Below are 22,907 nucleotides of genomic sequence, written 5' to 3' on the forward strand. Positions count from 1 at the left end.
TAGCATGCTAAGCTAACTAGCATAAGGCAACAAACACAAGCAAGGTCACATTCAGAGATGAATATCTCGGGTATGGTAACGAATATCAAAAATCCGTTCAGTCATTTCTGTGCGGCTCGGTCCAAAGATCATCTGAGCTGATTTTGGACAAAATTGACCAAAATTTGTAGGAGGAGTAGCGAAAAAACTGTTTTTCATTCACTTCAATATGGCAGACAGGTACATTTAAGGAAAATAACAAATGACACATTGTCGGAATCGGCATAAGCCAGGGAATAAAATGACATAAAGCATACACATTTTGGAAAGTGTTTTCAAAAGTTATAAGAGTTTTTGCAATAATCATTACATCTGTGGAACAGTAGGTGGCGCTGTGCTGAAACTTCTCAGGTACCTTCAGGACATTCTAAAGGTCATACGTACCAATTTTTGTAAAGATATGTCAAATTGTTTAAAAGATATAGCAATTAATGACAAAATTCAAAATGGCGGACACATGATTCATCCAATATTGCCAGAATCGGTATCGTCGGATTCGGCATGATCCAAGGAATCCATAGACACCAATATCTTGATTTTCTGACAAACTGTTTAAAAGTTATTGGCCAAAATAGCCATTTTTCATATCTCATGACCTGTAGGTGGCGCTGTTCCCAAATTTGGCATGGACCCTCAGATCGTGGTCCTGATGAAGCATACCAATTTTTGTTTCGATTGCTCAAACTTTGGCCAAGATACAGCCTCTATACTAATTTTGGGTCGACCTCATTAACTTCGTGACATTATAACTTTTGAATAAAGATGAATGAAAAAAATCTGTTCAGTCATTTCTATGCGACTCAGTCCAAAGATCATCTGATCAAAGTTTGTACAAAATTGGACAGAATTTGAAGGAGGAGTAGCGAAAAAACAGAATACTGGACTTTTCAAAATGGCCGCTACTGTAATGGGCGGAGACTTAATGTAAGATGTTGAGTAGCATCAGCATAATGAGATGAATCAGATGTACTAAATTACATTTTTCTAGAGCAAATGGTTCAAAAGTTATAACCTTTAGAATAGTGAATTTTTGAACTGGTGGTGGCGCTATAGAGTTGGTCCTAGAGACTCCAAAATTGGTCAGATTTCTAGACATGACAATCACTACAAGTGTGCCAAATTTCATCATTTTCTCATGTTCCGTTGATAGGGCTGCCATAGACTCCCATTCGGGAGGAAGAATAATAATAATAAAAGGGAAAACGTACAATTACAATAGGGGCTACAGCCCCTTTGGGGCTTGGCCCCTAATTATTATTAGATAAAACTAAATGAACAGTCATGTCAGTATTTTTTTAATAACCTCCTTACAATGAAGATGGGCTGTAACAGACTTTACTGTCCACCATGGGGTGCTAGAAATATTTTTTTACATAAGCCCCCATGAGGAGAAACACATGATGTAGTGTTTCTGAAGATGACAAACTTAATTTTAAAGTACTTTCTTAACTTTATCTACTAATGGTGATACTGTGATCATAGTAAAAGAGAAAATAATATTATTACTAATCTTTAACATGACCTTCATACTTAGTAGTTCAGTAAAATAATCTGCTTCACTTAATCATCATTCCTTTTTTTCACAACATCACAATAATCAAATACCCAATTGTTTTATTTTCATAAACAAGTTCTTTTTGTTCTTCATTTCCTACTTTGTTTGATGCAATGACATTACCTTGACAACCATGCACCCATATGTTACCATGGTAACTAAAATTAACTGCACCTTGGAGTGGCTCTTCTTGGCTTTCAAGCCAAGCCAAGCCAAGCAAAAAAAAAAAAAAAAAACGGTTCAAGAAGTCAACAAGCAAGGGCAATGTTGTATATGTTTCCATTATCTATTGTAATTGGATACTGTCTTTGTGTATTACTGATTAGAAGAACATTTAATTCATCACATTCTCATATTGATATATTGAGTTCGATATTGCTTTTAACAAAAATGTTTGGTTGATTGATTGAGCAGTACCAGAGACAAATAAATGAACAACTATAGTCCCTTTTCCTTCTTTAGATATTGACTTGGAAATTTTGAGCACAAGTTATTTAGGTCACTGTTCGTCACCTCACTATATCACTATATCATTCATTAATGAGACTCTTTATGATGTTTAATCTAAAAGTCAAGATTAAAAATAATCTAAAAAGGCCTAAAATGAAATCCTGTGTGGATTGCAATGACAGTTAAAAAATGAGGTTGATATTAGTTGTGCCATTTTGAAGAGCTCTGTGGTTGTATTTAAACTGACAGATGATATTACTAAAGCCAAGTTTACACTACAGGACTAGCGTCAGCAGATTGCTGTGCTGTTCAGACTACATGACTTGCTGTGGAGACTTGAAGTCGTTATGGTGTTCACACTACGTGACACTACCTAAATGATCTGCAACAGGAGGTTACACACTACACGAGCTGACAACAACTCTGTCACCCAATGACTTTATTTGAAAATGTATGTTGGGAGGAAATTAGATAAAATTTTGAATTAAATTAAATTGAATTAAAATTAAACCGTTTCACACATAAGTTTAAAACATTCTGGCTGACCTCCCAGAGTTAAAGGATTAGTTCACTTTCAAATAAAATTTTCCTGATAATTTACTCACCCCCATGTCATCCAAGATGTCCATTTCCTCCTTTCTTTTGACGAAAAGAAATTAATTTTTTTGATGAAAACATTCCAGGATTATTCTCCTTATAGTGGACTTCAATGGCCTTCAAACGGTTAAAGGTCAAAATTACAGTTTCAGTGCAGCTTCAAAGGGCTTTAAACGATACCAGACGAGGAATAAGGGTCTTATCTAGCGAAACGATCTGTCATTTTTTGAAAAAATGTAAATGTATATGCTTTATATAAACAAATTATTGCCTTCCAAGTGGTTCATATTCATTTCGTTTCGTATTCTTCAAAAAGCTTACGCTTTATTTCCTACGCCTTCCCTATTCTACTTACGGAAAAAAACGGAACTGGCGCTGCGTTCGTTCCGTAATTTAAACCTTTTGTTTTGTTCAGTAAGTTAGAGTTAGTTGACATGTAGTTGCAAAGTTACTTGTAGTCAACAGGATGTTCAAAAGGGACCATCAAAATAAAGTGTTACTTTTACTATGCTTGTTCTTAAAGGGTCAGTTCACCCAAAAATTAAAATTCTGTCATTAATTACTCACCCTCATGTTGCTCCAAACCCATAAGACCTTCGTACATCTTCGGAACACAAATTAACATTTACATTTACATTTAGTCATTTAGCAGACGCTTTTATCCAAAGCGACTTACAAATGAGAGTAGTAGAATCAATCAAATCAACATGAGAACAACAGTATGTAAGTGCTATGTGAAGTCACAGTTATGTCAGTAAAGTGCTCGTAGCAAGGATTTTTTTTTTTTTATATATAAAATAAATACACAGATAGAAGAAGAATAGAAATCAAGGTAAGTGCTACTATTACTGGGTCAAGTGCTGACGAAAAAGATACGTCTTTAGCATTTTTTTGAAAATAGGATAGAGCGTGGTAGGTCATTTCACCAACCAGGAACAGACCCAGAGAAGGTCCGTGAGAGTTATTTTGTGCCCCTATGTGATGGCACCACAAGGCGCCGTTCACTTGCAGAACGCAAGTTTCTGGAGGGCGTGTAAGTCTGAAGTAGCGAGTTAAGATATAGCTCCTGCGAGGACTTCAGAAGACGCAATCATCTGGATCAACATTCACATTGCACAATCTCTATATCCTAATTTATTGTTAATGTAATTCATTTTCCAGGAGCTCTTTGCTTCTACCTTCAGTTAAACTGCGAACAGTGATTGTAATTAATTACCTAAAGTATATTATTTGCTAACTACATTCTTTAAATTGTAATGTTGACATCCATTTTCTGTAAAGCTGCTTTGAAATGATATGTATCGTGAAAAGCGCTATACAAATAAATTTGAATTGAATATAGCGGGGCGGAGCCAGCGGTCGTTCTGTAGGCAAACATCAGAGCCTTGAATTGGATGCGAGCAGCTACTGGCAGCCAATGCAGACTGACGAAGAGAGGAGTGACGTGCGCTCTCTTCGGTTCGTTGAAGACCAGTCTTGCTGCAGCATTCTGGATCAGTTGTAGAGGCTTGACAGTGCATGCTGGAAGGCCAGCCAAGAGAGCATTACAGTAGTCCAGTCTGGATAGAACAAGAGCTTGGACAAGAATTTGTGTGGAATGTTCCGATAGGAAGGGTCTAATCTTTCTGATGTTGTACAAGGCAAATCTGCAGGACCGGGATGTTGTCGCAACATGATCTGTGAAGCTTTAAGATTAAGATACTTTTGATGAAATCCGTGAGCTATCTGGTCTTTGATAGACTGCAACACAACGACAACTTTCAAGACCCAGAACAGTAGAAAAGACATTGTTAAAATAGTCTATGTGACTACAGTGGTTCAACCTCAATGTTATGAATTTACAAGAATACTTTTTGTGCTCAAAAAAACAAACAAAAATAACGACTTTATTCAGCAATTTCTTCTCTTCCATGTCAGTCTCCTACACAGCTGACATAGTAAACACAGTGCAGTGCTTTCATATTCTATGTCAGAATGCCGGCTCATTATTGGCCAGCTCCTGCGTCAGCATCAATTGAATTTCCAGAACTCTCATTCACTGCAAAAAAAAAAAAAAAAGTTTCTGTTTAGGACAGAAACAAGATTTCAAACAGAAACAAGGTTATTTTTCTTACCCCTTTGGCAGGTAATTTTGCTTGTTTTAAGCAAAAACTCACTTGTTTTTTGGAAAATTTAAAAAAATTAAGAAAAAATATCTTATGTCATTTTACGTATCTAGTAAAAGCATCTGGATTTAAGAATTTTTAGATATTTACACTAGAAGTAAGACAAAAATACTAAATGAGTAAAGCTTTTTTTGCATTGTTTCCAAAGGGGAAAAAAAAAAAACTGACCTGTATTTAAGGCCAAATGATAACAGAGATATTTCCATGTTCAGTTTGTCTATTTCAAAGAGAAATAACAATTAAGCCAGCGATATGTTGATTACCATCTCATTACAGCAATAAACTAAATAAATCACACATATAACACTCTCACAAAACAATTAACATCATGACTCGTATTAAACTCATATATAACACTCACGCAGAATATAGGTTAGGACAAAACCCATATTAAACCATAAATGCATTATTATGAACTCAAAATTCTGCTTGGAACACATACATTCAAGAGATTTTGTCACAGAATTGCGTAGACACTAGTTTACTGATCGTTATCGGATCAGCCTTTGTCTCAACTTTGACCAAAAACATACAAAAACGTTAAACGCGCCAAATCTGTGCTAAATGATGATTTTATAAATATTTGGTCTCAAAGGGTGATCTTTAGGCACATTAATCTGCAGCAGCTCTGCTCTGGCACCTTTTCACAAAATGGAGGATTCAACTCTCCCTCTGCAGGAGAGCATGTTCTAGAAAGAGCTAGCTTAAAGGGCCAGTACCACCTTTTTTTTTTCCACGTACATAATGTAACCAAATGGAAAACAAAAATAGATTAAGAACACATACAAAAACTTTTTCCATTTTTACACTCAGAAATAAAGGCATATAATGAAAGAAAGGAAAAGAAAAAGTTTCTGTTTCTTTTTTAATAAATAAATGAATTATGAAATTAAATGAATTGATGAATTAAAGCACTGTTGTGTATTATTTCTTTTTATTATGTGGCTAAATGTGAGCGACGTGATCACCTGTGCTACATATACCAGAAAGTAGTTCCAAGTGAAAACACTGTGTCATCTGGCATTTAAATATAATTATGACGATCTGAGGAAGAAGGACCCAAAAGCAGTAGAATGCTGAATTTCAATTTATTGAAATAATAATTAAAGACAGTTCACACAATAAAGCGCCAGGCCAGAATTGGACCAAGGAGAATGGTCAGGCAGGTAGGAGTCAGAGTCCAGAGCAAACAAATCCAAATCATGAGACGGAATCGGTGTCAGACAAGCAAGGTAGTCAGGCAAGGAGCAAACAGAACCAACAGGGACATCCAACTCACGATCAGAAACATGCAAGTGTTCACAACAGAAAGCAATCCAGAGTGGCAAGCGGTAATCCAGAAATTGTAGCAGACAATTCAGCAAGCCTCTTGCCTCAAGTGATGTCATCTGCTGGATTACTTACAGTGTCAACATATCTCCACTGATCCGGTCTAGTATATTTAAGAATCTCCATGATGCGGTTTGCCACAAAGATTTTGTACCAGCAGGATTCAAACTGGATCCAGGTCAATACAGTTGTAGAATCAGACCAAAGTGTTACTGTTTCGATATCAAAGGTGCTGATAGCTCAGGAGACAAGGGAGGCTTGGCCACTTTGGCCGGGGACGTATAGCCCCCCCTCCCCCAAAAAATTTTCATGGGAGGAGGTATGGGTTTCTGAGCTGGATGGGGCTCTAGAACGGGTATTGGGCAGAGCTCTGGGACTGGATGGAATACAGGGAGAAGTGGGCTCATGGGCTGACGAGAACTCTAAGGCACACACCAATGCTAGTGTCAATAAGGGCACTGCAATGCTCTCTGGGATTGGAGCGAGCACAGAAACTGAAGCAGGCTCAGGAACTGGAGCTGACTCGGGGGCTGGGGCGGACTTGGGGGCTTGAGCGAACACTGGAGTGGACTCGGGCTGGAGCCAACACTGGAGCGGATTCAGGGGCAGGAGCCGACACTGGAGCAGACTCAGGGGCAGGAGCCAACACTGGAGCAGACTCAGGAGCTGCAGTAATTTCTCGACAAGGAAGATTGTCATTTCTGGATCCTGGATGAGGAAGGGAGTTAGAGGCGTGGTGGTGGCCATTATGGCTGAGGGTTCAGATTTGGTGGCCATTTTGGCTGAGGGATCAGGTGTGGTGGCCATTTTTTTTGGCTGAGGGTTCAGACGTGGCAGCCATCTTGGACGAGACTCTGGAAGGTTGGCCATGATAGAGCGAGACTCTGGAAGGGTGGCCATGATGGGACGAGACTCTGGAAGGGCGGCAATGATAGGACGAGATTCTGGAAGGGTTACCTTGATGGGACGAGACTTTGGAATGACAGCCATGATGGGACAAGACTTTGGAATGGCAGCCATCTTGGGTAGAGACTCTGGAATGGTGGCCATGACCAGGTGAGACTCTGAAATGGTGGCCATCTTGGGAAGAGACTCTGGAATGGCGGCCATGACGGGACGAGACTCAGGAATGGACAAAGGTGACTGGCTGAGTGGTGGTGGCTCCATCAACCTCACCAACTGTGAGGGAAGAACCATTCAACCATAGCATATAATCAATATAATGAGCCAGGGAACAGGTGGTAGCTGCCGCTGGAACTTAATAAAGTTGATTGTCCAAACCACACCAACAGATGGTCTTTAAGGTGTCATCATTCCAGTGTCCATGATTTGAGAGCTTGAGGAACTCTTTTTTATGTAGTATCAAATGGAAAACACAGAAAACAAATCCAAAAACAAAGGCAAAACACACATAGCCTTGACATTGAGCTCCTTTTGCAACATGTTTGCTAGCTGAGCTCCAGTCTGAGCAGCACAGTTCTAAAAGTGGAACAGAAATTGTCTTATTTGGTGTTACCCTTGAGCGAGCCATGACAAGAGATATAGAAATCTCACCATTTCCATTAATCAGACGCAAGTAGGCAATGGAGCCATATGCCCTTTCGGAAGCGTCGCATAATATGTGAAGCTCTCTGATGACTGGATCTTCCCAGTTCTTTCTTGGACCATACCATCGAGGTACTTGGATCTTAACCAAATCTGGTAACTCTCCTTCCCATGCCATCCAGGCTGCCTTGATTCCCTCTGGGATATCTGGATTATCGCACCCCCTAGTAGGCTTCATCTGTGTCATGAATGGAATGATGAAACCCAGAGGGTCATAATGACGAGCAAGTATCCAATATAAAATCTCTAATGTTAGGACAGGATACTCCATTCATGTGTCATGAATGGAATGATGAAACCCAGAGGGTCATACTGACGAGCAAGTATCCGATATAAAACCCATAACGTTAGGACAGTATATTCGACTAGACGATGCTCGTAACTTAAGGTATCCTGCAAACAATGCCAACTGAGTCCAAGGATGCCTTCACATGGATCTGTGCAGTCATGACTTAACCACAGATCAGTGTCTACTGAACAAGCTTCTGCTGGTAAGTGGTCTATCACAGAGACGTGGTTACTAGCCCATTGCCGGATCTCAAATCTTGCTTTAGCTAAGAAAGAATGCAATTTCATAAGGATCTCATTGGCCTCTTTAGTAGTTGGAAAACTTCTCAAGCAATTATCCATATAAAATGAATACAAGACAGAGGATTGAACATCTTGTAACTCAACATAAAGGCTCTGAACACATTTCTGTTGTGGCACAACAAGGGCTACATGTAGCACCAAAAGGCAAAACCTGCCATTCATAGACATCAACTGCAACATTTCTTCTCATATTTCACCATAAGAAGCATAGCAGAGGTAAATCAGAAGACTCTCACTTTGATAAGATACTGAGATAAGATACTGAGAAGATATTCTTACTGATAAGAATAATTCAATGCCACACGATGCTTGCCATTATATTCCACAAGATGCTGGGAAATATACTAAGATTCATCACTGAGTTCAGTCTCATTGGACTTCAGTTTCTTAATGCATACAGTTTCAATGAGTTTCTGAATCTCTTGCTCATAAAAATGGGGTTTTAGCCAGTGTCTGTGGGCCACATGGCCATTAGCCCACCATGGGGTGACCTAGATGCCCTTTTAAGTTGTTTTAGGTGCCACGAGGCTAGGGACGAGTTTCTGCCTAGACTCTCTGAGGTAGTTAAAATGACAAAGGGGATATTTGGCCCAGACATGTCGAGATTTACATGCAGGGGTTAAAGAGGTTAAAATCTTTCATCAAAATTTAAAGTTTGGTTTGATAATCTGACCCTGTGCAGACGTTACAAATACACAGTAGAGGTCTCCCACAGAGGTCTCTTATTCAACACTAACAATGTTGTAGCTTGATGATCCTGTGAACAATACATATTACATTCAAAACAGTTCAATGAACACAATTTAAACATTAAAGATTTTGTGTAAATAATGGCAAACAAATTGTAAGGAACCCCCCATCGGCCCAAAACGGAATCCGATGGCCTGGGCGAAGGTTAACGCATGTATGCCTTTTCAGCGCCTCTGTGAAGTTCACTTAATTTCACTCGTTTAATCTGACTCCAATTTCAATTGATTCTTATTCTTAGGTTGTGTTTCCAATTAGAAATTAATCATCAGTTATGCCTTAATTTAGATTTTTGATTATTCTGTTACCTTATATTTTCAATTATTTTTGTTCACTGCAGTCCCGGTATCGCTTTAGAAGAGTCACTTTGACCAACTGAATGCTCTACCCGGACACAAACTCGTCAGTTCTGACCTTACACATTGGATGCAGGGTAAATATCTACCCTTAAGTCGGTCGCGCTCTGCTTACTCATAACAAAAAGCATAGTTTTTATATATTTACAAAAACGGCAACTTATTTAAGGCAGCGAAAGTCAGAAATCAAAATGGACTTAATTGATGTGCCCCATGCTCCATCTATTAAACCTTCCGTATGATCAATCCTGTATGATCAATTTGCAGTAATACCTTCGCTTTAATCTACTAGAAATAATGAATTAAGAATAATACAGAATAAACCAAATATAACATTTTATTTGTCAAGTAAAAATATATCATGCCAATTACATTACAGTTAGACAATTAGAAGCCAATTCAGAAATAATAAATGCATAACATCAGTTGAAATGCACATGCACACAGTGCTGGACTAGTGTTTGAAGACACTTGTTCATCACTGTGTGGGGGTCTCTGGCTACAGAAATCCCACATGACTGGTTTTCACTGGTGGGTTTTCACAAAAGGCACCAACCAAAGAGAGGACAGAATTTTCCTTAGTTTTCAATCTTCTTCATAATACAAGTGACTGCTGTGAAAGTGAGACCATTTTACCAATCGCACTGAGACATTTAAAATGATACCAAACATAAAAAGGGAAAATAGATACACAAGTTACATTATATGTCTTGAAGAACTTTCAGTGACTTGCATCAGGGGGAAGGGAAGGTGTGTTTGTGTGTGTTGGGGGAGGCGTTGTCCTTTTGGGGTTAGGGCAAGGCGTTGGCCTTTACTAATTTTTTGAGATCTTTTTCCAGATTTTATTATTTTATTGCAGGATGCTTGATCTCTGTTTTTGTCTAGCAGGAAATTCAAGTCTTTACAATTTATAGACTGCTAGATGTTTTACACAAACTAAACCCAGTGATGTTCAAATAGTGGTCCACGGTCTGCATCCGGACCCTGGCATGTTTCCATCCGGACCACAAGACAGAACGGTAGCACCATTTTACTGTTGCTAGTTGAAGTGAGCAGCGCATCAAAACAGCGTTGCGGATCACACTACAAGCACTCAGGATCTTTTGGTAATGATATTTCAGTGCTATATCCTCTAGTAGTTTCATCTAAAGCCAAACAAGCTTCATTCAAGCCCTTTCAGCTCCGTGTGTGTTCTCTCTTTCTCCAGACACATGCCACATTAACGGTGCATGTCCACTGGCGCGGAGCAGAGTGAACATGTTTAATTCATTCTAATGGAAGTTTAGCTTGACGCTGAATAAAGAGCACTTCTCCTCGCAACAACACAGTCGTCAGTTCCCTGCCCCCGTGTAGCGAACTGTCACCCGAAAAACTCTCCCTTGCTGCCTCAGTGACTGGTTAGTGTTGGCCTGGTTGGAGCATGACCTCTGTGCTCACAGGTCCCTGCTCCTCAGTCAACTGAAGAATCTTGGGCTCAGAATTAACTCAGCCAAGAGCTTCCTGTCTCCCAGCAGACAAGTTGCATTCCTGGGGGCAGTTATCGACTCAGCCCAGATGCAAGCCTGACTCGCGCCTGAACGCTCACTGAGTATTCAGCGGCTAGTGGCTTCTTTCAAAGTAGAGGCTTTCCTTCCCCTCAAAGCTTTCCAGAGTTTGCTGGGCCAGCTTCCTCCTCTGTGGTACCATTGGGCCTGCTCCACATGTTGCCCCCGCAGTACTGGCTAAAAGCGTGAGTCCCATCTCATGCTTGGTGTCAGGGACTTTTGGGCCTCAGTGTGGACCATCACTGTGTCACAGGTGCGGTCCCTTGGAAGGACCCTCGCCTATATCAGACTGGCGTCCAATTGGGACTGACCTCCAGAAAGAAGGTTGTCACGACAGATGCCTCCAAATTGGGTTGGGGAGCTCTGTCCAAGGGCAGACCGTCATTCGGCTCCTGGTCCAGCCTGGAGCAACGCCTGCATATCAACTGCCTCGAAATGATGGCGGTTTTGTTGGCTTTCAAAACCTTCCTGCCAGCCCTAGTAGGTGGTGGTGGCCTTCATAAATTGACAGGTCATGGACTCATTATAAAATAGCGAGACGCCTCTTCCTATGGGCACAGTGCAACCTGGGCTCTCTGAGGGTGGTGCACGTGCCGGGCAAATTGAACCAAGAGGTGGACATGCTGTCCCAGGGTGGTATGTCTCCAGGAGAATGGAGACTCCACCCCCAAGTGGTTCAAATGATCTGGGAGATCTTCGGGAGGGTAGAAGTAGACCTCTTTGCCTCAGAAGACAACTCTCATTGCCTAACATTTTTCTTGAGGGAACAGGATGTGCTGGCCCAGGAATGGCCTGAAGCTTGCCTGTACGCTTTTTACATGAACACTCTGGTCCCTCAGGTCAACAGCCAAATTAGTTAGACTAGATGAAACCAGTCGTGGGTTCCCCGAGTTGATACAGCTGTCATTGACCGCTCTGTGGCCAATTCCGCTAAGGAAAGACTATCTCTCTCAGGCGTAGAGCCCTTTGGCATCCCAATCTCTCTCAGGCGAAGAGCACTTTGGCATCCCTAAACTGATTTGTGGAGACTGCATGTGTGGTCCCTCGATGGGAGCCATTGCAGTCCCCTGTGAGGGTGGCAAACACTATAGCAGAGGCCAGAGTGCCATCTACAAGATGCCTCTATACCCTTAAATGGTCTGTCTTCTCTGACTGGTGTACAGTCAAAATGAAGACCCATCCTCTTGTGATATATCGGCCATTCTGTCCTTCTTACAGGAGCTGCTGGATAAGGGGTGTACCTCTTCCATGCTCAAAGTATACATGGCGGCCATCACAGTGAATCACGCCCTCGGAGCTGGCCAGTCTGTCGGAAGGAACAACTTTGTCAATAAATTCTTGAGGGGAGCCAGGAGACTTAACCTGCCTCACCCTCATACTGTCCCAGTCTGGGACCTGTCCATGGACTCTATCTTTAAAGACCACCTTGCTGATAGCTTTAGTGTTGGTCAAACATGTGGGCGGCATGCAGGAGCTCTTGGTGAGCGCTTTCTGTTTGGAGTTTGGGCATAATGACTGTAAGGTCATCCTCAAACCTAGGCATGGATACGTACCTAAAGTGTTCTCTACTCCGTTTATAGTGCACAAATGTTAAAAGCTGCACAAATGTTAACAAATCAGGCTTCAGTATTCTGAGAAAACAGAGTTTACCCCAAAGTGTGATTCACACAATACTAGTTCATCTTATTTCAGGAAACCAGGTTACGTTAGTTAATGGAGCATTTCCAAATTGTAATCTTTTTTTTATTATTATTGCATAAATGTGTCTTTGTTCATGAAAATTCACTATCCTTCAATAATTTGGGGTCATTTTTTTATTATTATTTAAAGAAATTCATACTTTTATTCAGCAAAGATGCATTCAATTGATCAAAAGTGACAGTAAAGACATCTACAATTGTATGAAAAAAATTCTGTTTCAAATAAATGTTATTGACTCAACCTTCTATTCATCGAAGAAACCTGAAAAAATATGTTTCATGGTTTCCACAAAAATATTAAGCAGCACACCACATTTTTAACATTGATAATATTAAGAAATGTTTCTCGAGCAATAAATCAGCATATTAGAATGATTATTTCTGCTTCACCCCTCATTAACATATATGGATGTCCGGCATCATACTTGCCTTCGAGGGTAAACACTCATTCATACACGTTACGCAAGTTCTGTTGCAGAACTAGGGCGAGTGCTTGTGCACAGTCATTAACCCTGAGGTTCCAGCCATCCTTGTGTATCTCTTCCTCTTGTGTGAACTACTGCACTGAAGTATTTGTATTTGTGAATGTTCATGTTACTTGCCTGGGAGAATCCAAGCACTGCCTTAGCTTGGCATTCATTTTATTGGGTCTTCAGCCTGTACATCACCTGAAATCTCCATGACCTTCTTTGAAAATCAGTTATATGAATACAAATTTGGAATCACATGATGGTCAGTGAATGATGAAAGAATTTACATGATTTTTTAAAATGCAATACTGAATAGTCTGTTCATACTCACTTCCCTAAGGAACATCTCCGGCTTATTAGCCATGTCATAGCACTCTCCAGAGCTGAAACATGTTTCTAATCTGGGCATATTAACCTGAAGCTCTGCTCCACTAAATGAAATGAATGAGGGAGCATGTGATTTGGGATAAAGACTTGGCCTCATTAAGAGAGTAATGTAGACCCTTTGTTGAATTGTCACCAGTCAGAAATCTTACAGTGAAGACAAAATAACTATATTATGCACATCACACATATTAAATGCAGTAGCAGTTACTTAAAATGATGAAAAATGATAAAACATGATTAAAGTGATCTAAATCTCACCAGAGAATTTTTGAACTAACCCTAACCCTAACCTTGATATGACTTTGATATTAAATTGATTTTTTTTTTTTTATAAATATCTTTATAAAATATCTGACAGTGTTATGTTAAGAAAGTAATGATGAGAAATTAATCTTTTTTTTCTGTTAAGAAACGTTCTTTTAAAAAAGTTTTAGTATATCATCTATGAAGTTTATGTTGGCATTCTCATTCATTTCAATGGTTGCGTGGCTGTTATTTTAATAGTGCATGGTATTTAAGATAAAATTCTTTTGATTCAAGCAAAACATTATTTTCTTTTGAATAAGTATCATTTCATGATCAGATTCCTCTAATAATATATTTTTAAATTAAATTAAGTGCCTGAAGGTTTTGTAATACTGCAGCATGTAGAAAATTGTTGACAAAAGGAATTTGAGATTTAACTTGAACTTATGACAAACAAACTTAACCTGAGACTCCTAGATGCAAATGTTTTCTTGTGACTTTCTGATCCTAATCTATAATGTAAAAGTTAGCAGACAAGCAAAAATACAAGTTCACACAATTTAAGAGCACTGTTAAAGCAAATCAGGTACTAGCAAAGAAGAAGACATACTTTTGAATATTCGTCATTGCAGAATAGTGCTTTTTGCTGCCAAACTATGTAGTTATCAGCAGAAGCTAATGCAGCCATGCTAAAAAACTGTCACGGATTCACCAGGCTCCAACATCACTCCGAACACATGCTGCGTTCAAGTCATGTCATAATTACTGTAGGCTCGAGATGACAGCACGTGATGTTCTATTCAGAGTTGTTCATGTCCACGGACTGGGAATTATGCATTTCTATAGCACCACTATCAATGCCTAAATGAATCTGCAGCGGTCAGGTGGTACAGCTGTCACGTGGTACTTGTAGGAGCTCTCAAAAAAGTCCCATCTTACAAACTGTAATTACGAGATGAGAACGTGAACGCCGTTTAATCCCAGGATACACTGCACGATTTTTGGTTGTCCCAGACGAAAGATTGCCATTGTGAAACAATCTTGGCGATTTCTGTGATCGTGGCTCTTAATCGGTGGTTCTATGTCGTACAGTGAGAGAGGTTTAAAGACAGCCGTTTTCCCGGTCTTGCAACCAAAGATAGCCTAAGATAATTTTCTGACAGTGTCAGAAATTCAGCATGATCATCGCACAGTGTATTTGCTGCTACGCCCTACGTCTACTGACCAGCCAATTCACGAGTTCACATTTACATATAATTAAGCACAGTAAGAGTTATGCGTATTTGGCATGCTGTCCGGGGGAGGGCTCTGAGCTCGGAAATTTTGGCCCGAACCCAGAGTACTCCCCTGTTGTGGTAGAAGTAGATAGAACTGAAGTGAGGAGAAGGGGTGGAGGAGGGATGCTGATGAACTGTCAGATGAACAGAGGTAAGTCTGCTGTATTTATACCTCTTGTCATGGTTGCATTGATTAACTGAATGCTCTCCACGTGAGCTAATTAGGTTAATTATCTGCACCTGTTCCTTCCGAACTTTGTTAATAAAACATCATTAAAAATGCGACATGAAATCAAAACGACATGGCGCTAAAACTTAAAATGCTTACCTCAAGCTCTTTTCCCTTCTTCTTTCACCGCTTCCTTTTTATTTTCAGCACACATAAAAACTACAACTGTCAAAGTGTGATTCAACATGGTGTTTTGTTTACCACTTGCGCATGCTGATGGCGTTTTATTCTCCCATAGAAAGTTGCATCGTAGCGTACGATTCAATAGGTCTCATTATCATACAGTCCATATGCATGTCGTACCCAAGTTTAGTAGATCCATGTCGCACAGTGTGATAATGATCTTATAGGATTGCTAAAATCCTGCAGTGTATCCAGAGCTTTACAAGTAATTTCGACATCAGTATTGATCACTGCCATCTGTCAGCAATTACTGCACTCATCAACCCTGCATATAAGCACGCACTGCACACAGTCATTTATCTGGTCTTATATTGGACTATGAATTACTTACCTGTCCACTTACCTGAGATATTTACCTCCTGTAATTTCTCCAAGTTCCTGTCTTCTTGTTCCTTCATCAGTTCTCCAGCTCCAGTGTTCCCACTAACCCTGTAAGACAAAGACATTGTTTGTTATTCAGTCACTCAAATGGCAACCAAAAGGTGTGTGTGTGTGTGTGTGTGTGTGTGTGTGTGTGTGTGTGATATACTTACCATATGAAGTTACATCCTCTATCTTCACCACTGAAGCATTATACTTGCACTGCTCATCGTTTGTGGTTTATACTCACCTGTTTTTGGACAATGTTCAATAAAGCATTGTGTTAGCCATCTCTCTCGAGTGTGATGTCTCCTAACACAAACTCTGACCTTAGCTGTGTCACAATTCAGGGGCTGCAACCTTCGAAGGCCACATTTGAAAGCCGATTGCATCACCGCGATATGACGAAGGCTGTCCCAATTTGAATGGTCCATTGAATGTGGCCTACCGTTCTCCTTTCCCCGGGCCGTGAAGGATAGAATGAGTGGATCCTTCATAGCCTAGCTTAGCCGGTGATGACAGTATTTATTTTTTTTCCCAAAGAAAATAGCGGGTGATAATTATTCTGTGGCGGTGAGGAATACACTTATAAGTGTAAGTATTGTGTTTTAATTTACTTAATTTAATTGTGTCTTTCTTTCTTATAAACGTAAACTTATCCCCTGTGTTATCACTGTGCAGCTTTATTTGTTAGGTGGTCTGAGGCAAAACTTGTTTTAATATTTCGTTTTGTTTTAGGGAGCAAGGAGCAGACAGCGGAGTTAAAATGAGGGCTGAAAATGAGTATTTATTAACCGGGGCCAAAAACTCAGTCAGTGTGACTTCGAGGTAAGGCAATGACCCATTTGTAATTTTTCCACTAGGCTCTCTTGTGTATTATAACAATTAGCCCTCACCCTATACAAAGCCCACAACAATAAGACAACCAGATAAGGCAATAGTCTTTTACTTTGTTGTGTTTTTGTAGTGCTGTCATGTAAGCCATGTCTACAAATGTTTTAACAAAATTTGAGTATTTTATATGCGTGTACTGCTGTCATATTTTCTGATCTTTTCAAGATTGACAACTTTAAAGAAATACAAACTATGCAAATTAGTAGACACATCTTTATTGGAATGTATTGTGCTGTTGTTGTTGTCAACAAGCTTGCTTTATTTGCTCTGCCTTAGGATTGCAAGTGGCCTGGGACAGGTGGGGGAGTGAGTGGGAAACCCACTTGCTGCAACTTGGCCGTGAATTGTCCTCATGGATGAGGTGCTGGGACAGAGGCATTCTGACAACCTCCCAGTCATCATTGCCTCCATCCCTGAAGACACACCAGGGCCACATTCAGCAGTGGATGACCAAGATGAAGAGGAACTAGCACCAGCACCTGCCAAGAGAAAAAGAGACAGAGGATGAGCTGATCAAGCTAATTAGGGAGGACGTGAAGTTTCAGTGAGAGACAGGAGAGGAAATCACAGGAGAACAGGGAGAGAATGGACAGACTGTTTTCTCTTCTTGAGAGAGTGATGGAGAAATAAATTTTGGTTATGTAAACTAAAATTTGTAAATGAAACAAAATCATTCTATACATTATTTATTTTTCTTACATAATTTATAAATTAAAAAATAAATTATTCTGTACAATTATTTTTGTGATGTCAATTCATTTGTAAATGAAACAAAATAAATTGTTCTACACATTTTTACTAACTACTTACAAGATAAATTCAAGATCAGACAAAATAAAAGTTTAAATTAACAGTACATAAAACAGACTAGAAGAAAACATCTGGGGCCAGTTGCACAAACATAGCCATTAAGTTAAGAGTGTGTCTTAAGAACTAGAATAACCAACTAGCAGTTAGTTAGGGGTAATCCGTCTTACTTTCCGGTTTCAAATTAGACCAATCTACGTTTTAATGTAACTGACTTAAAAAATGTATGAACAGTCTTAAAGAAAAAAAAACTGGATGACTAACTTGTAAGACTAGTCTTAGTGGTTTATGCAACCGGTCCCTGTATGTAGACTTTTGAGCTGAGCAGGGAAACCCTGGTGGTGCTGCTGGACCTGGATGGGCTGCCACAATAGAGATGCCAGTGGGACATCATTTTGGATAAGTGCAAATTTCCACTGTCCACTGTGTTGTCTACCAACAGGTTTGCAGGGCTGACTCAGTCAATGGCTGCCATGTCGCTAAGATATTTACAGAAAGAGGGAAGAATAAATGAAATTAGATCACATCCTCAAAAATCAAACCATAAAACATTTTAACATGCAACATCGTTCTATGACTGCAGAGCTAACCTGCAGCGGCCCTCCAGGACGAATCTAATATCCATGTGTAAAAAGTCAGTTTTTCATAAAAAGTACAATATTTGCCTCTGAGATGAAGTGGAGTTAAATATCTAAAGTATTTCAGATTTATAATACTTAAATACAGAGTAAATGTATTTTGTTACATTCCACCACTGGTTATTGCAAATATTGAAAATGAAACTAACAAAATGTATTGTCACAATATTAACAAATTGTTGCTAACTGCGTCCTGGGAGTTGTTCAATGGGACGGTCTGTTCTTGTCGCCTAGCAACTGTGGAAGCTGCCATTGATGAGCGGCAGTAACGTTTGTACTAGACTTTTTAAAGTTATATTCAACTGCCTAAAAGCAAAACAGGGTTGAAAACCTGTCTAAAAATGTTCACCTTGGTCCATTTATGTACATAATAAAGGGAAGAACTATATATAATCGCATGTTGGTAACATATACTGTAAAGCCGCGCACACACTTAAAGGGGTACTTCACCCCTGGAAAGATGAATGTGTATTTAAAATTGGTCATTTATGTAGTAGAAATGTGAAATTATTTTTGAATTTGGAGCTTTCTAGACTGAGAAAAGGCAGAAAATGTATTTTTGACTAATGTGGATGAAAGACAACAACTCCCAGAATGCACTTGTTTTGCTGCCCCTGCGAGGCCACGCCCAAACCACGCCTATCGGTTACAGGCGGAATTACCAGGACAATTCAAACAACTAGGCTTGCTTTGTTACATATTAATTCTATAAATCGTGAGTTAGTTCATACATTTACAGCGAAATGGTGCTAAATTGCTTTGTACCTGGATGTACACCCAAAAGCAGGAAAGGACAAGTAAGTTTCCATCATTTTCCGATTAAGTTAAAGATTTGGAGCGATGTAAACAGTGGCTGCGGGCCATCAAACACCCGAAGTTTGGAGATGACACCGTTATAGAAAACCTAAAAAAACGCAGAATATGTAGTCTCCATTTCAAGCACGAGGACTACGAACCAAATATCCTTGCAATGCAGAGAACCATTCTGAAGGACACCGCGATCGATATTCACTTTCCCAGAGGACGAACAGCCTGGGCATCTGGTACTAAGCGTATAGAGGTAAGACTCGCTGATACTAGACTGATAACACAGTAGCCTATATGTAGTGTTGTAGGTAGCAGTAAAACTGCAAACTTAGCAAAGTAACGTTAGATAGACAATTACATATAAGTTGCATATAAGTTGACTGTTATCAAAGTAAAGCCACTGTTCTGTAAAACTGAGTTAGTCTATTTATCTATTTATGCTAACGTTACCACAAAAGTCTGTTGCTGTAGGCTGGTTGAGATGACTGCAGAGACCGATAAATTTGCGAGATGAACCACTGATGTAGTGCAGACTATAACAAAATATGTTAAGCTTAAAAATATAGTTGACACCCACTTTTGATAAAATCTTTGATCTATGTCCGTGAGTAACCTCAAAAGCGCATATGTATGGGTGTGGTGAAAAAATGCGGAACTACCTGCTATTACTGGCTGTAGTTTTAAGCCTCTGGCCAAAAAAGCCTCCGATGACGCAAAATTACGATTTTTGCGTCATCGGAGGCTTTTTTACAGAATAAAAATGCATAAATCTCTCATCTCGGGCTGATATGAAGGGGGAAAGCACAGTAATTCGAAAATACTAGTGGTATTGTACTAATACAAAGCTTAATGCTAAATCCTGAAGTAGGGCTGCACGATTAATCCTGCTTTCTCACGCGCATTTCGTCATAAAGCCGGTTCCCTGTACCGCTAAATCGCCATCACCTGCGGAGCGCCTTTTATAACGGAGCCGTAGTTCACGACAAGCCACGCAATACGCGTTATTATCGAGGCGATTCATCTGCGATATGAACGCAATATTGCTGGCTTTTCAGTGACCTACGGCTCTGTCTATTAAATGCCGCTTCATTTGAAAGCAGGTGATGGCGATTTAGCGGTAATCATGGAACCGGCTTTACTGACGAAATGCGCGTGAGAATAGCATGCGATTAATCGTGCAGCCCTCTGAAGTAACCCTTTAACGATTGTAAGGCCGATAAATTGATACTTATGACTGATCGCGCTCAAACGCGTCCAGTCAGAGCCAGTTGCGTTCAGTCTGCGATTACAGTCGGTGTTCAAATTCCATGTGTGAGTATATAAATCGCCTCCCGTCGAAGGAAACAATCGGTATGTGTGTTCAGTGTTCAGTCTTAGAATGTTTCAGCTAATCGTTAGGTGTGTCCCCGGCTTTAGTCAACGTTTGAACCTTTATTTGTATTTTTTTCATTTGTATCCATAACATACATTGGATTATTCAAGTGAATCGAAACCCAATACTTACAATTAAAAGTGTAATCTGTAATGTAAATTGTCGTCACTGGCGTGATGAATTCTGGGGTAGCCAAGGCCGTGAATGTTCCATCTGTTGTATCTTTGGCTTATCTTTGAAACGAAGGATGCATTTGTTGGCGCATTTGAAGGAGCCTTTGAATTGGGCCAGCCTTTGTTTCGCTGGGGTGATGCAATCGGCTATACTGTCTACTTTAACAAGTCCTTGAAAGGCTGCATCGAAGGACGTGGCCTTCGAAGGATGCAGCCCCTGAACTGGGACACAACTCTAGTGGACATGAATCAGTGATCTAGAGTGCAGAACAATTGGACTGAAATACTATCTTTCCTTTTTATGTGTTTTGTATTTTTCATTGCTCACACCTCCAGTGTCTGTCTCTTTTATCTTGAGTAATCTGTGAATGAGATCTAAATGTCACCCTATAGATGAGTCTGTTCAGGCGTGAGCTGAAATCAATGCAAACCATCAGCCAACATTTCTCGCACTTCCTCTTTGCCTTACTCCATCTCTTTCTCCCTTCTTCACCACATGAAGATTTACTCCTCCTGGATAAAAGACTCCTCTGTTTGCATAGACCCTCCTCTACAACTGCCCAGCTGCCCATCTGGGATTTCCAGCCAGTGCTAATGCAATCTCAATTAGATGTGAGTAAATATTTATCCTCACAATTGTGGCCGTAATGACAAAAGGTCTGTATCTCATTAAGAACCACTGCCGTCTGACTGGTTTTTAATGAAGAGATCACCAGATTGTTTTAGATTAGAACTGATGGGCTTGAAATCGCTTGTGCTTCTGTGATCCAGTTTCTGCTTGATTCTCTGAGCCATTGACATAAAATGAGGAGACAGAATGCCTTGAAGAGTATTGTGGTTTATTATTTAAATGTATTTATTTTAGTATTGATTTCTTGTGATTTTATTGTAATTTTGTGAATCTACGTCCCTGAGCTCAGAAAAACACAACCTAGGAGCGAATAGAACATCAACTGATTCCCCAAGCAAGGAAAACCTTGGGTTTGGTTTAAGATAGTGTGCAGAAGCAGGAATAAATAATGTAATCAAAGGGGACATCAGGATGTGTTGTCAGATGTCCTGCCTGCAAAATCACTTCACTAGCACTCAAGATGAGAGTGAGAGACTTTTCACTTTCCTATACATCTTCTGTTCTTCTGCACAGTAACCATCTTATTTCATATCATTTGTCCACTGATCCAAGAAGACCACTGAACCACATGACCGTATTATTAAATTCTACTGATAATAATACAAAATAATAATGAAGATTTACAAATGTTTATTTTACAAATATTATTCCATTGTACTGATTATACTTTTAAATTTTGAATTAAAAAAAAAAGAGAGCAAAATTGTAAAATGAATCCTAAATTTACCTGATAGCCAAGAGGCCAGAATATGTGAAAAGGTGGGGGGTTTACAAGTAACTTGCCATTTGACAGTCAAAATAGCATACACGCATACTCGCTTGTCAATAACGAAAGATCTTACATGCACATACTCGTTCACACACAAAGCAGTGTAGATTTATGTTCATTCATCAGCGACCGTTGGCACCTCGTGACCTGCATGGCTAATGGAGTCTCTGCATTATTAACAAAGCTCTTCATGCTGTGGCTCTGCAGCTGCCCGCACGCCGGCCTTGGCAATGCTAGCTAGCCCCATGCTACACAGAGACCCCCTGTCATAGCTCTTCTCAGCACTGAAGCGCTACAGTGCATCAAAAAAGCCAATAACTACTTAGCATTTGTGCCAGTGTCACACTTTATTGACTCTTTTTGTGACTTGGCCAGTCAAGTTAGTGGTGTGTGCTTGCTGTTAGCACAGCTTGATGGTGGGCTACATAATTTTAGGCACTGTGGCCGTGGGTTTCACTAATGGATCTGCCCAGGCAATGAGCTTAGTATAGTGTGACTTCAAACGGCTTGCAGTACCATCAAATATTTACCAGCCATGCTGCTTTTCCACCTGCTCTCCCTCTGCTGGAGCGTAGCGGAGTGCGTATGATCCAGCAACATCCCACCGTGTTCGCTGTTTTTGACCGCTGCTAGGAAGAATGTTGACCTCGGTTCCCCTGCAGGGACGGTTTGCAGGTCTCTGATGAACAATTTTGGCCACTAAATATGTGATGTGATAGTATCAGTTTCTTTTTTTGAGCACCAGTTGAGAGCATGGCAAATGTTATGTTTGGCTTCAGATCTGATCTTTAACTTGATTTCTTTTGACTGAAAGCAAAATAGCAGTGACTTCCTTTTAGAGTGATATAATAAAATTGTGTCATGTGGCCCAAGTCAAAATAATTGCATTGATTTTAGTACCCTTTTTTTTTTTTTAGATAAATGTTTAAAATCAGACATACTTTTATTGTATATGTGTTCATGGTCTCATATTCTGATAATAGGGA

At 39.9% G+C, this 22,907-nt stretch overlaps 1 protein-coding gene and 1 long non-coding RNA gene across 5 annotated transcripts in view; both read left to right on the forward strand.

Annotated features, from left to right (window-relative positions):
• The window catches only part of tub (TUB bipartite transcription factor), a 139,024-nt gene that overhangs the window by 63,514 nt on the left and 52,603 nt on the right, over nucleotides 1–22,907 (forward strand). The window contains exon 1 of one of the 4 annotated variants that reach the window (XM_048184187.1): nucleotides 19,199–19,229. The exons of the other annotated variants lie outside the window; for them this stretch is intronic. The gene's annotated coding sequence lies outside the window, so the exon portion shown is untranslated. Of the gene's footprint in view, nucleotides 1–19,198; nucleotides 19,230–22,907 lie in introns of those variants that run through there. 4 annotated transcript variants of the gene reach the window in all.
• On the forward strand, nucleotides 15,566–17,455 carry LOC125264647. The gene is made up of 4 exons (XR_007184107.1): nucleotides 15,566–15,901; nucleotides 16,165–16,424; nucleotides 16,569–16,658; nucleotides 17,001–17,455. It is a non-coding gene; the product is annotated as an uncharacterized LOC125264647 (long non-coding RNA).

Source organism: Megalobrama amblycephala, linkage group LG3, assembly GCF_018812025.1.
Source record: "Megalobrama amblycephala isolate DHTTF-2021 linkage group LG3, ASM1881202v1, whole genome shotgun sequence".
NCBI classification, from domain to species: Eukaryota; Metazoa; Chordata; class Actinopteri; order Cypriniformes; family Xenocyprididae; genus Megalobrama; species Megalobrama amblycephala.